The 15,875-nt window shown below is 38.1% G+C and overlaps 1 pseudogene across 1 annotated transcript in view; it reads left to right on the top strand.

Moving 5' to 3' along the window:
- The first annotated feature begins 300 nt into the window (after positions 1-300).
- Positions 301-15,875, top strand: part of LOC308611163 (ubiquitin-like modifier-activating enzyme 1) — a 47,306-nt pseudogene continuing 31,731 nt past the window's right edge. Inside the window, exons 1-2 of the transcript XR_014017871.1 lie at positions 301-440; positions 6,804-6,830. The product of XR_014017871.1 is annotated as a ubiquitin-like modifier-activating enzyme 1 (transcript). The remainder of the gene's footprint in view (positions 441-6,803; positions 6,831-15,875) is intronic.

The following is a 15,875-nucleotide window of genomic DNA, read 5'->3' as shown; positions in this document are numbered from 1 at the left end:
TCTGTTTAATTCCACTTTACGTCAACCTTTAAAGATAACTATTATTTCGTGCTCTCTCTTGCGGAAACGCAGCCGTAGGACCAGAGGAATAGCCGACCAGAAGAGAACCCGGGATTTAGCTAGAACTGACAGGCACGGAGTTGGTAAGGGCTGGACGAAGGAGACCTCGAGGCCCCGCCTCCCCCGGGGCCCCCGACCAGGCCCCGCCCCGGCCCCGCCCCGCCTTCCCAGGGCTCCCGCCGGCGAGGCCCCACCCTCTTTTCCCGGGCCCCACCCCGTCACCATGTTGTTCCCTCGGTGCTGGAAGGGAGTGGATGTATTTGGACTCTGGCAGGGCAGCGGAAGTCTGCTGCCTGCCGTGTCCTCGAACCTCTCTCTTTCCTCACTGCACCCGGACGGGCCGGCCTGGAGCTCCTGGGCTTCCTCCGTGTGGCCGCGAGGTGAGCGAGGCGCCGACTCCCTTCGGGGCCGGGCGGGGGGCCTAGGCGGGCGGCCTAGGCGGGCTGCGCGGGCGTCAGCGTCTGAGCGGAGCCCGCGGGCCGCGTGTGCGGTTTGGGCCTGGGGCGGACCTAAATATTTGGGAAGGAGAAACTCCAATCTCTATAGCCACACACATGCACACCTACGAGAGGGAGAAACATGCAATCAAGTTGGACAGAGACACAGACTCCTAAGAGACACACATGCATTTATAGACCTGTTGAGAGAGACACAAAAATACACAGAGCCACACCATCTTGGGAGAAAGACATGCGTACAGACTTGTGGAAGTACACACATAGACACACACACACCCACATACCTGGGGAGACAAACATCCAAGGATACAACAGTCACACACAGACTTAATGGAGACTGAGACAGACACACCTCAAGGAAAGACACACACACCTGGGGAAAGGTATGCAGACAAGCACAACAACAAGTACACCCAAAGACACACATAAAAAGACCAACACGTGTATCTGGGGAGAGATGCACTACAGCCACTCAGACTCACAAACTGAGACACACACACACACACCTGGGAGGAGAGATACCCAAACATCCAGAGACACTAATACACAGGGAAAGACAGATATATTCACACAGGTGGGAGGAGACATGTAGACACCAAAGAGAGAGACACACGCACACATAGATACCCAAAAAAGAGAGTTGCACAAACACCTGGACACACAGAGACTGGGAAGAGAGACACAAAGACACCCAAGTAAAACACACTTATACGCACAGACACAAAGATTCATACACACTATATAGAAAGACAGACACACATAATAAGTGACTGGTGAGAGAAATACAGACACCCAGGAGAAACATATTCATGCACACACATACCTGGGGAGAGACACACACAGATACCCAAGACAAACTAGTCACATTCACACCTTGGAAGAGAGACATATATCCAGGAGACACACACTCATGCACACACAGACCAGGAAAGAAAGACACTTAAAAGATACTTACTCTCACACATACACACATATGTACCCACTTACATGCATCTGAGGAGAGATTCCCTAGATTCCAGGAGATACACATACCTCAGGGAAAGACACACACACACCTGCACCTGAGGGGAGAGACATGCAGACATCCAGGAAATTTATATACGTACACATACCCTAACCAAATTCTACCTTTTAATTATTAATGTATGAAAAAATGCACACATACTTAATACTGGATATTGGTGTCCTTTGACATTCTACCTAGCTGAGCATTTACTAACATGCTCCTATGTACTTTGTGTCGCTCTTTCAAGTTTGTGTGTGTTGCGTATGAACACTTAGGTAAGGAGTCTGGAATGTAAATCCAATCCTGGGGGTGTGTGAGATTTGGGGCATTATCTGCTAAAGACTTTGGCTGAGGTTTTCAGAATTGTGGTTTTTTTTTTTTCCTTCTTCCAACTTTGTAAGTACAAAGGCAAGAATTAGTGGAAGTATTAGCTTAGTTTTGTTTTTTGAAATGACCATAATTGTATTGAGGACAATAACTTTTCTTCTGCCATTTTCAAATAGCACTTGACGATAATCTTCTAATAGGACTTAAGTGTTCTGATAAAATCAGTGGACAGAATTTGATTTTTTTTTTCTTTTTAAAAAAATTTTTTATTTCTGTTTCTAGCACCCATTGTAATGGATAATTTCTATTGCCTGAAATCTCAAATTTGTTGAGTGAAGCAAAACTGTAGAGGTAGAGGAAACCTAGAACTGTTCAGTCAGGGACTTTAAAGAATCCTATTCTTTGTTTCCCTGTTAGAAGCTTTTTTGAAGTCATCAGCACTACTTAATCTAGAACTCTCTGTGTCTTGTTTAGGTCCCCAAATTGAAGACATTGGTATGGGAATCTGGTGCTTCCAGTATTTTTTTTGTAAACATCACTTGACTGTACTAGAATTTCCTGGTTCACTGACTTATTTATTTCAGAAGAGTTTTGTGATTTGGGTATACTTTGGTTTATTATATGGGAAGTTGGCATAGACTGGTGTAAACTAGAGTATTGTGGTCTAGTTCTTGGAGACTAGGAAAATACCTTTGTGATCATTTAATGTCATTTTCTTTCCAGCACTCTGGTTGTCAGAAGACAAGTTCTTTTAGTTCTAGAAATTAATTTTTTTTAACTTCCTCTCATTTCTTACTGTTTATGCGGTTGCCATTCTGGCACTGGATGTTATATATATGTAAATTCTGTACATACATTATTTCACTTAATTCTCATACCATTCCTATGATACTGTCTTCATTTCACAGATGAGGAATTTGCTGGGGCAACCCAGCTATCCAGAGTTAGCAGGTTTAAGGGTTTAGTCCTATAAGAGTACACTCACTTCAGGCACTGTTCAAAAGTTCCAGGTTACCCACACTTCTGTCCAACTTTGTTACAAATCACAGGTTCCTAAGTCCTCCCCCACCCAGGTTCACTGATTTGTTGGAATGACTCAGGAAGGTTCTATACTTACAATTTTATAAAGATACAGCTCAAGAACAGTTACATGGGCATACCACTCTCTCAGCACATCATTGTGCTGAACAACCCAGACGCTCCCACAGCCTCCCTGTTTCAGAATTTTTATCAAAGTTTCATACATACACATGATGGAATTCGATCTCCAGTCCCTGTTTTTTGGGATGAGGTGGAAAAAGACCATAACGCTGAAAGTTCCAGCCCTCTAATCATGTTGTTTTTTCTGGTGTTACAAAACCAGTTTTGCTTGTCACACAGCAGGCCAAATGCTGAGACACTGAAGTTTACAGCAGAGAAAAGGTTTATTCTCAAGGCAGCTGAACAAGGAGGTGGGAGAACAACTCTCAAATCTGCCTCCTCAAAGGCAAGAGGGTTGGGATATTTATGGAATAAGCAGGGTGGTCTTAGGTGTGTGGAAAGGTGATTGGAGGTAGGGAAAAATGTTCTGTATAGACCCATTTGAGTTACATGTTTCTTCATGAGATGCATGTTCAGCAAATGATGCTATTAGCATGGTCTGGGGTGGAGATTTTGGCCCTCTGATGTAAAAAGGGCAAGCAAGCCTATTCTGTGCATGCTCCAGTTGCCGATGTTGGTTCTTTCCAGTTTCAGCCAGCTTTGTTGTGTTACAAGAAGAGCGGTTTTTAACATGCTGTTCCCTTAGGTGCTGTTCTGTAAGATAAACTCAAGAATTTGTGTTAATCACCAGTTTCTGTTAAATCTGTGAGGCATGGTTACACGTAGGTATTTTAACCCATGGGGCATCCAGTCCTCATCCTGAAGCTGTCTAGGTGCCTGCCAACAGTCACTTCATTAGCAGAAGTTCAGGAGTGGTCAAAAGCATTCCTTATGAATTACAGAGACACTCCTTTTACTCAAAAATTGCAAGGGTTTTTAGGAGTTGTCTGACCTGAACTTGGGACAAAAAATTTTATTTTACCATAGTATTCCTGAGATTTTATGTTGTATAATGCCAGACAACAAGCAATACCTGAGAAAGTTCACTGGATGGAAATATTCTCAAGGTGGGACCGTGGTTAACTATGAGGGCATGTTTGTAGAGTGTACACACTTTAAGGCTGCATGTGCCTTAGGCCATTTAGAAGAAGACCAAGGAGAAGCCCTGGATTGGCCACTGGTCTCTGTTGACTTCACTGACATTCAGGAGGATAGAGGGGTTCAGAGGATGGATGCTTGATTAGGCACAGAGTGGTAATGGGTAGTCATGGCAGAGTAAGTTGGGTCTTGGAATGCCTTTTGTAAGCAAGGTCAGCATCAGTACCTTGGTGGGGACAAACTGGAACATCACTGATGGAGAAATGGGATGAAGTGAACTTTCTGGAAAGCTAGCTTTCTTTTTTGTGGTACGCGGGCCTCTCACTCTTGTGGCCTCTCCCGTTGTGGAGCACAGGCTCCGGATGTGCAGGCTCAGCAGCCATGGCTTACGGACCCAGACGCTCCGCAGCATGTGGGATCTTCCCGGACTGGGGCACGAACCTGTGTCTCCTGCATCGGCAGGCGGACTGTCAACCACTGCGCCACCAAGGAAGCCCTATCTGCAGCACTTTTAACATGTGTTCTTATTTTGACCTGGTGACAACTTCCTTGCACGTGGAAACCTCTAATTTTCTGTAATTCTGTGCCAGACATAGCTGTTCTCCTTAACTATATCTTGTTGGGAAATCCCCATTGCCTGTTTTGCACTTAATGTTAAAACAGCATAAATATACAAACAGTGTCCAATCTTCTTTATCCATTCATCTGTCGATGGACACTCAGGTTGCTTCCATGTCTTGGCTATTGTAAATTGCGTGTGCCAGAAACCGTCATGGAGACACTGCTTTAGAACAGCCCACACTGGAAACTGGTTCATAGTCTCTCACTAACACAGGTGAAAACTGCCGATTGTCCTCTGGCCCTGGAAGTTACCGCTTTTTCCTTTAACTGAGTGGCAGGTGAAGTAGCTGTCTGTATTACAGGATTGCAGGCATTGGATGAAAATGCAATTCCCTTGATGGCTGGAATCACGCAGCTCCGTGAGATGCTCACACCTGGGGCCTGGTCTGACCTAGGGAGCCACAGGGGCAGAATCCCTGCAGTGTTTAAGCTGTTCTTTGGGTTTTGGTTGGGTGTTGTACTCTATAGCACGTACCTCTCATCTGTAAGACTTGCATCAGTTGTAACGCAAGAGGGTTTGTGCCCGGATTGTCAGTTCCCCCAACTACGAGCCCCACCTGCCAGGGCCTGGGTGTGGCCTGCATTCTGAGTGCCTGGCCTGGGGAGGCACACACTGAGGACTCCTGCAGAACTGCTTTCCTGCCTGCTCCACGCGCTTCTGGGAGGCGCCACAGGGTTCTGTAAATGTGTGATTCCAGTTGCATTTAAAACGTTCAAACTGTGGAAGCTCTAATAGAACTTAGGTAGACTCAGATGTGCTTTATACTATGCTGTCAGTAGATTGGAAAGTACTACTTATGTCAAGTGAACGTGTTTTTTGTACAGATCTTGAAGTACACTAATCATGTGCAAGTTTCTCACTGTTTATAATGCGTATTTCATTACCTGCAACATCAGGTAACCATAAAAATCATAAAAGCATTAGAAAGAAATGCATTGGCAGTTGAGATTGACATAATCTAAAACTGTCAACTGCCATAGCTTCGGTATCCATCTGCAGCATTCATATCTTATTCCCACCTTCTACTAGCTGACTTTGAGTAAGTTATTTCAAGCTCTCCAAATTAGTTTCCTTATCTATAACATAGGAAAATTAGTACTGCCTCTTTCAGGCATAGTTTTGGGAGCAAATGCAATGTAGCGTAGTAAATGGAAAATGGGCTCAATCAGCGTTAGCTGCTGCTATATATTATTATCTTTATGATTAGTGCAGTCATATCCTTAACTTCCAGTGTTAATACTGTCATCACAACAGTTTTATTTTTTTAATGATAGAATTTTTAAGTTAAAGGCTGACATATGTAAATCTCAGACAAAATGGTCTTTGCAGGATATTCCCTGGACTTTAAAAAAAACAAAAACAAAAATGTTTGAAACAATTGGTGTGGACTGAGAGAGAGCATAGTTTCACATAGTTGTTGAATTGAATTTGCTCAACAGAACTAGGATTCTTTGGCTTCCTAAAGTGTTACACCTATATAATCCTCTTTATTCTGCTTCTTTTACTGAAGTTTGAAAGAATAAATGGCCATATAAAGAACCCATCCATAAAATTGCCAGTAAAGACTTACTCATTTATTCATTACACAGAAACTTTGTGCACTCCTATAATAAGTCTAGGCATTGTGATTAAAGCACTTTTGCCTTGGTGTTCCAGAAGTGCACTAGGAACGTTTGTTTTGCATTTAACTTATTCAGTTTTCCTTTATGTGTTTATGCTCCTCTCTTGCAAAGCCCTTCTTTTTAAATTTATTTTATCCTTATCTTATTCTCAGAAATATAGCTTACTCTAAACCACTTCAGAATTTCATGTACATTTTGAATTAATGAAATGTTATATATTTAACCTTAATATAATTTTGTAGCTGTATTAGTGTGAAATTTAAAAAAGAAGAGTAGTAAAAACACTTTAGTAAAAGTCAAATATTTGATTCTAGGGCTAAATCAAAATTGTGGAGGTGGGCTGGGAAATGTCTTGAAAAAATTTTAGGTGTGGTTTTCTTTTTAAATTAAGAATCTATATTTAAATTAAGAACACTAACAATAGAAGTCAGAGAAATATTTCTTTCACGTTTTAATGTTTTGTAGGTTTTTTTGCCATAAAATTATCAAAAGAAATCAAAGGTTACCTTTCTGATTATTTTTCATTGCAGATGATGATAATGAACTGAGCAGCTAAGGTAAGATTTATGATCTATGTAATGTGCTTTTTTCCACTTACGTTTCTTCTTTTTTTTTTTTTAGTGGAATTTAGTCCAGTTGCTATAGTATAATTTGATTATTATAAAGACAGTAATTCTAAACTCTGTAATCCAGGAACTTTTTACATTCATTTTGGTAGTAAACATTATTTATTCCTTTGATATGTCAATAAGCTGTTCATCAACCACTCAAATCTTATGTGTTTTTGTTATATCTGTAAATTGAATGAAGATAGCTTTTGTTACATATCAGTGGAAAAGAAGATAGTTTGTGTAATAGTTTTTATCACCATATATATTCAGCTAGAACTCTACAGATTATTCAGAGATATGCTCATCTTATTATTTTAGCAGATTACACCATATTCCCAGATATGAATATCTGAGAGCCCCCAGTTATAAATGGGAAATGTAAAAATGGTACTGTTTTCTATTGTGTGGGTCTAGCGTACCCAGTTTTTGATTACAATGAGGCATAAAATGTGGAAAAAAGAATCCCACATTATTATGCAAAAGAAAAACAAGGATCAAACTCTCCTGATAAAATTATAAATTGCAAATCTTAAGGAATTTGTAATTAATTTAGTCTGTTTATGCAGCTCATAATTTTAATGTGGTTTGTTACATTGTATATGAGACTTGTACCTTTATTTAAAGATTTCAAAAGTTCAGTATTATATACTAAAACTTTTTTTTTTTTTTGAGAAGACAGCTAGACAGTCGGATAGGTATTAAAATGCTGAGATAGACTTCTGGCAAGTAAAGAGCCTGAAAGTGTTATTCCCATCCACACAACCACAAAAAAACTTGAATAGCTGAAAATCAGTAACTCTTCTTACATCCATCAGAGAATTAAGATAACAGGGCTAGGCATGACCCTTAAGAGTGGAGAGAGAGGCAAATACAGAGAGTAATAGCCAACTGGGAGCAGAATCCCAGGAGCATAAGCCTGATGCTGGTATACTAGTAGAAGCACTTGAACTGTGATTGAATAATTGTTGGAGACTGAATGTGGATGATCTTGAGAGTTAGAAAACTCCAGGGAACCTAGTTTGGAGGGTCCTACAACAATTTTTACCTTTAGGAGACCCACTACATTTCTGTATGAAGAATGGAGAATCTGTTGGTGCCTCTGGCAGAATGAGGGAAAAGTGGTCATTATAAAATAAGCTCCGAACATTGTTCTTTTTAACAAGAGCCATCATAAAGGCCAGAGCCTAACTGACTTGGGTTTTACCAAAGCCACATCTCCTGGTGGAAGGGCAATACCCAACTTTAGCCCCCTTTATCCTCCCTGTCACATCTAATGAAACAAAACAAAACTGAGAAGTAACTTGTGAAGTTCACAGCCAAGGAACACAGGCTCACTAAAAGACCTAATCAAAGGACTATAGAATCCTACCCTTCCACACATTAATCTGGCTCCTGTAAAATAACAGAGAATGACATCTGAAAGAACTACAAGCCTCAGACACTAAGAAGGAGTCTCTAGGAATACCCAAAAATGCAGAGGAGGGAGAAAGGACAACAGAGGAAGTTTTATTTAGTCTCTGATGCCTACAGCTATGGCACATGGTAAAAACAACCTGCCTCAAAGCCAGATAATATAAATGTTCAAATTAAAGACCGGTATATCTCAGATGCTTTTATCCAGTACATTGTGTCCAGCTATAAATAAAAAATACCAAGGCATGGTCAAAGGGAAGAAAAAAAAAAGGGACAAAGCAAGCATCAAAACGAGACCCAGATATGGCAGAGATCTTGGAATTATCAGACTGGAATATGAAATTAATATGCTAAAGAATAAGAGGGAAAAATGGACTTGGAAGAACATACTAGTAAGGTAAGCAGAGAGATGGAACTCTTTATTAGAAATCAAAAGGCAATGTTAGAAGTCAAAAAACATTTTAAGGCAAATGAAGAATGCCTTTTATGGGCTCATCAGTAGACTGGATATGGCCAAGGAAAGAATCGTTGAGTTTGAAGATATGCCAATGGGAACTTCCCAAACTAAAAAAGCAAAGAGAAAAAAGAATGAAAAACCAAATATCTAAGAAATGTGCTGTAGTGTAACATATAGCAGCGGTACCAAAAGGAGAAGACAGAAAGAGAGTAAATATTTGAATTACTAGTGACTCAGAGTTTTACAGAATTAATGGTAGACACCAAACCACAGATTCATGAAGCCCAGAAAATACCAAGCAGGACAAATACCTAAAAACTACATCTAGACATAATCATATTTACTGCAGAAAATGAAGGGCAGCAGGAAAATCTTTAAAAAATCCAAAGGAAAAGAAATACTTTACCCTAAGAGGCATAATGAAAATAATTACTTTGGCCTACCCTTCAGAAACCATGTGAGCAAAAAGAGTGGAGTGAAAGAAAGTGTTAACAAAACTCAAATCTAGAATTCTGTGTTCAGCAAAATTATTGTTCATAAAAGAGGACAAATGTAGAGTTTCTCAGACAAGTCAAAAATTAGAGAATTTGTTGCTAGATCTGCTTTGCAAGAATTGTTAGAACAAGTTTGGAGAGAAGGAACATGATGTTACTTAGAAATTTGGGTCTAAAGAAAGAAGGAAGAATTGGAGTTACAGAAGGTAAAATAAAACTTTTAATTTTTCTTACCCTTAATTCTAACAGATTAAAACTTCTTTAAAATAATATTGAAAATAATGTCTCTTCTAAAACATATGTGTATTACCTTTGTAGTAGTAAAGTATGGTGTTACATGAAAGTGGATTTAGATTAGCTGTAATATTTAATGCAAGGCTCTAAAAATTTTGTTTAAAGGATGTAATGATATTCTAAGAGAGGAAGAAAAAAATCATACAAAATTCTTAATAAAAGCAGAGAAAGCAGAAAAGGAGTGGAAGACAAAAAGAAAGAGAAGAACAATGTCAGTAAATAGGACACAGCTACATATTTGGTACATACTAATCCAATTATATCAGTAATCATTTTAAATGTAAATGTTCTGAATACACCAATTAAAGGAAGACTTTCAGTGTGGATACAGAAACAAAACCTAATTATATATTATCTGTAAATATAGAGATGCAGATAAATTAAAGATGAAGAGCTGGAGAAATATATACCATGCTAACACTAGTCAGCAATTGTGAGAATAGCTATCTTACTTTCAGAGAAAGTAGACTTTAGAACAATAAAAATTACCTGGAACAAAGAGGGACCTTACATCAAGATAAAGAGGTCAGTTCTCCAAGACTGTATAACAGTTCTTAATATGTATGCACCTTTAAAAAACATCAAGATACAAAAGATCAAAAACTGATAGAACTGAATAAGAGTAGATTAATCTTATATAAATAGATTAATCCGTTATAATAGTTGGATACTTCAACTTCCTTTTATCAGTAATTGAGAGATCTTAGCAGAATGAGGTTGAACTCAACAGCCCTATTTGTCAACTCTATGTAATTGATTTTATAGAATATATTATCCAACAGCAGAATACCCATTCTTCTCAAGCAGACATGGAACATTGATCAACGTAGACCACATTCTGGGCAGAAATACACCTGAACAAATTTATTTTTAAATAGAAATCATACAGAGCATGTCCTCAGACCACAGTGAAGTTAAATGAGAAATCAATAACAGAAAGATAGGTGGAAAAATTCCAGTGATGGCGCTTAAACAACACATATCTAGAAGTCAAAGAACTCTCATGAGAAATAAAATATTGCAAATTAATGAAAATGAAAATGCAACTTATCAAAATTAGTGGATGCAGTGAAAGCAGTATATACATGAAAATGTACAACATTGAATGTTTATATTAGAAGAAACAAAGAAAGATGTGCAGTCAATAAAACAAGCTTCCACTTTTGAAAACTAGAAAAAGAAGAGAAAATTAACTTTATAGTAACAAGAAGCAAAGATTAATAAAATCTGAAGTGGAAAATAAATTGAAACAGTGAATCAGTAGGGAAAATCTGTGAGGACCAAAAACTGGTTCTTTTAAAAAGGTCAGTAAAATTGAAAACTCTAGCCTGGTGAACCAAGGAAAAAAGACACCGATTACTACTATCAGTGATAAATGAGACAGCCATCACCGCTGATTTCACATACATTTAAAGGATAATAAAGGAGTATTGTAAACAACTCTAAAATCACAGATTTGATAATCTAGCTGAAATGGATCAGACTACTAAATCTCATACAAGGAGGAATACATAATCTGAATCGGTTTATGTCTATTCAATAATTAATAACCTTTCAAAACAGAAATCACTAGACCCAGCTGGGTTCTCTGGTGATGAATTCTACCAAACATTAAAGGTAGGAATTATATTAATTCTTATTCTCTTCCAGAAAATAGAAGAGCAAATGCTTCCTAACTCATTCTGTGAGGCCAGCATCACTCTAGTAACAAAATCAGAAAGGAGGATGCAAGAAAACTGTAGACCAGTATTTCTTATGTATGTGGATGTAGTAATTCTCAACAGAATATTAGCAGTTAATTAATCAATGCATAAAAAGACTTACAGAGCATGACACTGGAATTTTTTCCAGGTATGTAAGGCCTGGTTCAGTATTCCAAAAATCACCATAATGCATTTATACCAAAGGGAATATCAACAGGTGTAGGAAAAGCATTTCACAATGCTCTAATTCTGTTTAACTAGAGTTCCCTAGCTAACGTAATTAGCAAGAAATGGGAATAAAAGTGATTCATTTTGGGAAGGAAAACTATCTTTTTTCATATAGGATGTAATTATACATTTTGAAAATAGAAAATCAACAAATATACTCATGTAACTAATAAGCAATTATAGGTAGGTTGCAGCGTACAAGCTCATACAGAAGGAGGTTGCTTTCCTGTATACCAGCAGTGAATTGAAAAATTTGAAATTAAAAACACAGCATCATTTACATTATCATACAAAATGAAATAGGTATAAATTCTAACAGTATGTACAAGATGTCCTTTAGTAGATGAATGGTTAAACAAACAATGATACATCAATTAGAAGAAAATATTAATCAACTATAAAAATAAATAGGCTATTAAGACATGAAAAATATGAAGGAGCCTTAAGCACATATTGCCAAGTGAAAGAAGGTGGTGTGAAAAGGCCCCAAAATTTGTGGCTGCAAAATCATGGTGAATGATTTTGTTTATACACTACTCCTTAAATGAAAAAGTTTGAGACAGTAAAAAGATTAGCAGTTCCAAGGTTTTAGGGAGACGAAGACAGGGAGGAATATTTGGAGCATAGAAGATATTTAGGGCACACAGTCATTCCATGATGCTGTGATGGTAGATGCATCATATATACGTTACCAAAACCCTTAGAATGATACAACACAAAGTGAAACCTAATGTAAACCATGGAATTTAATAATGTGTCAATATTCTTTTTATCATTTGTAACTAATTCACCATGGTAATATAAAATATTACTAGTAAGAGAACTATGTGGAAGTATGTTAACTTAAAAAAATACTGGGGTAGATGATAGACTAGACTTAGGCACATCTTTTATATAGGGAAACACTGAGTTTTAATGATCACATATTTTTTAAATTGTGTATAACAACATTGGAGGGTTGGGGAATGTTGAAGAAGAGTTCCTAGGAGAGGTGATTTCCATGATGAGTTCTGAAGAAGTATTTAATTAGCTCAAGTTGTTAAGAGGCTTCAAAAAGGGTAGGGTGATGTACAGTAATGCCAAAGGCAACAGAAATAATGGGAAACTGCTGGAATGGAATTTCATTTGATACCGCTTTTCAGAAGCTCTGAAGCAGAGGGAGTGTGGAGCAGTTGGAGGGAGGCAACCAGAGTTAGGCTAGCTAGGTAAGCAAGGTTCAGATGTCTTCACTTACCAGGAGGCTTAGTTATGAATCTGTGTAGAATCATTGAAGAGTTTTAAGGAGGTGCAGCATATGCTTTCCTTATGTTGAAATACTTTTGCTCCTTTGGTTTTGTTCAGCTTCCTTCTAAAAGCTGAAATTATTTAACCAACAATCAAAACAATTAAACAAAACAAATGATTTAGCACATTGTTACTATGTCAGAAAATTAAGGAATTGAAATTGTCTAATTTCCTCTCTGACATTTATTTAGTCTGATCATTGAGTGGAACAATGTATTTAAAATAGAGGAAGCCTCTGTCTCACTTGTGTCTGCAGGATTTTAATTTATGGAGGTAAGTGAGCGACAACAGTGAGGTCAGTGTCCTGAGAGGAGGGAACACGTCATGGAGGACCACAGGAGAAAGAACCACGTAGGTCTGGAAACAGGAGTGAAGGGAAAATCTGGGTCAAATACTTTATTGGGGTTTAAATGGGAAAGGTCTGCTGCACAGAGGACACAGTTTAGGACTGATAGTTTCAATAATTCAGGCAGGCTTTGAGTTACATGAATGGTTCCTGGTTATCTAGTCCCTAAAATGATTGAAGGCACAGGAAATACTGGCTTAGTGTATGAGAGATAAAGGAGGTGGTTGGGGTGGGATTTGTTGTTATGCATATGGAAGGCTTGCTCTTAGCAGAATTCCTTGCTCTGAGAATGGGTGTCAAGACATAAGATACAGGAAATTTTAAAACTATATGACTAATATGTCCTTCTAGAGGTGTGCACCTTTACTGCCTTACACTTTTGTTGGACAACTTCAATTGTCCTAATTGCAGTAGTAATCACTGTAGCAGTTATTTTAAAGGATTAATAAGAGTTAGCAACTAAGGTTATGCTTAATTATTTTTAAAATTTTCTTATTATCTTAAATTTCTGTCTGTATGACAAGTTGCTACAAGTTTTTGCCAGAAATGGCATAGCATACAGTTGGAAATGAATAATTATTCTACATTATAGGAGGTGTTTAATTACATTATAGTGATTCCCATATGCTCTATATAGTGGTTCCCATATTACACTGGAGATAGTCATACATTTACTTCAATGACTTCAAAAATTCATTCTAGTCAATATAACACTTATGCTCATGTCTTTTTGCCTTTTATCATTCAGGGATTCACAGTGTCTAGCTTCATGTTAATCACTGTTTTGTTCTATGGCCATGTTGTCCAGTACAACTATTGTCTCTTTGAATGTACCAGATTAAAATTAATTAAATTTTTTTTAAATTTAAGATTCATTACTCATTCCTACTTCCACATGTCAAGTGTTCAGTAACCACATGTGGTGAGTGCTGACTGAGTTTGGTACTATAGATGTATGACATTTTCATCATTCTAAATAGCACAATTAGTGCTGCTCTGAGAGTTGTTTTCATCCACAGAATTTAATATACTTAAAAGCTAGTAAATATTGTATTATTTACAGATTAATTTGATTCTAAAAAACTGGAAAGGAAGAAGAGTGAGCTGTTGTAGAGGAAATAGGACTTGTCATAAATTTATAACTGGCTGAGTTAGATTTAATTTTCATAGGTATTGATTATGTTTTTCTCATTATTGAAAAAATTTGAGTGTGTTTAAAATTTCCTTGATAAAAAGTCTTGAGAAACCTTAAAAGGAAGGGCTGTCTCACCAGCATTTAGAAGTATTTATCTGTATTCATGTATAGGCAGATGTGTCACCCCACGCAGCCCACTTCCTGTATTATTAGTATGTTTTCATTTGGCCTCAGGATATCTCTTGAAGGATATTTATAGACCACGTTTTCTTTATTTTATTTTATTTATTTTGTTTTATTTATTTATTTATTTATTTTTTCTGGTACGCGGGCCTCTCACTGTTGTGGCCTCTCCCGTTGCAGAGCACAGGCTCCGGAAGTGCAGGCTCATAGGCCGTGGCTCACGGGCCCAGCTGCTCTACGGCATGTGGGATCTTCCCGGACCGGGGCACGAACCTGTGTCCTCTGCATCGGCAGGCAGACCCACAACCACTGTGCCACCAGGGAAGCCTTTTTTTTAAATTAAAAAAATTATTTATTTATTTATTTATTTAACATCTTTATTGGAGTATAATTGCTTAACAATGGTGTGTTAGTTTCTGCTTTATAACAGAGTGAATCAGTTATACATATACATGTATTCCCATATCTCTTCCCTGTTGCATCTCCCTCCCTCCCACCATCCCTATACCATCCCTCTAGGTGGTCACAAACCACTGAACTGATCTCCCTGTGCCATGCAGCTGCTTCCCACTAGCTATCTATTTTACGTTTGGTACTGTATATATGTCTATGCCAGTCTCTCACTTCATCCCAGCTTACCCTTCCGCCTCAAGTCCTCAAGTCCATTCTCTATTAGGTCTGCGTCTTTATTCCCGTCTTGCTCCTAGGTTCTTCATGACCATTTTTGTTTTTGTTTTTGTTTTTTTTGTTTTAGATTCCATATATATGTGTTAGCATATGGTATATGTTTTTCTCTTTCTGGCTTACTTCACTCTGTATGACAGACTTTAGGTCCACTACAAATAACTCAATTTCGTTTCTTTCTATGGCTGAGTAATATTCCATTATATATATGTGTCACATCTTCTTTATCCATTCATCCGATGATGGACACTTAGGTTGCTTCCATGTCCTGGCTATTTTACATAGAGCTACAATGAACATTTTGGTACATGACTCTTTTTGAATTATGGCTTTCTCAGGGTATGTGCCCAGTAGTGGGATTGCTGGGTCATATGGTATTTCTATTTTTAGTTTTTTAAGGAACCTCCATACTGTGTTCTCCATAGTGGCTGTACCAATTCACATTCCCGCCAGCAGTGCAAGAGTGTTCCCTTTTCTCCACACCCTCTCCAGCATTTATTGTTTCTAGATTTCTTGATGATGACCATTCTGACTGGTGTGAGATGATATCTCATTGTAGTTTTGATTTGCATTTCTCTAATGATTAATGATGTTGAGCATTCTTTCATGTGTTTGTTGGCAATCTGTATATCTTCTGTGGAGAAATGTCTGTTTAGGTCTTCTGCCCATTTTTGGATCGGGTTTTTTTTTTTTTTTTATGTTATTGAGCTGCATGAGCTGCTTGTAAATTTTGTGCCCTCCCATCTGTCCTGGGTCTGTTCTCCAATGGA

This window comes from Mesoplodon bidens (assembly GCF_964165515.1).
Source record: "Mesoplodon bidens genome assembly, contig: HAP1_SCAFFOLD_105, whole genome shotgun sequence".
NCBI classification, from domain to species: Eukaryota; Metazoa; Chordata; class Mammalia; order Artiodactyla; family Ziphiidae; genus Mesoplodon; species Mesoplodon bidens.
Note: the sequence above shows the minus strand (reverse complement) of the source record. Positions and strands in the feature narration are given on the sequence as shown.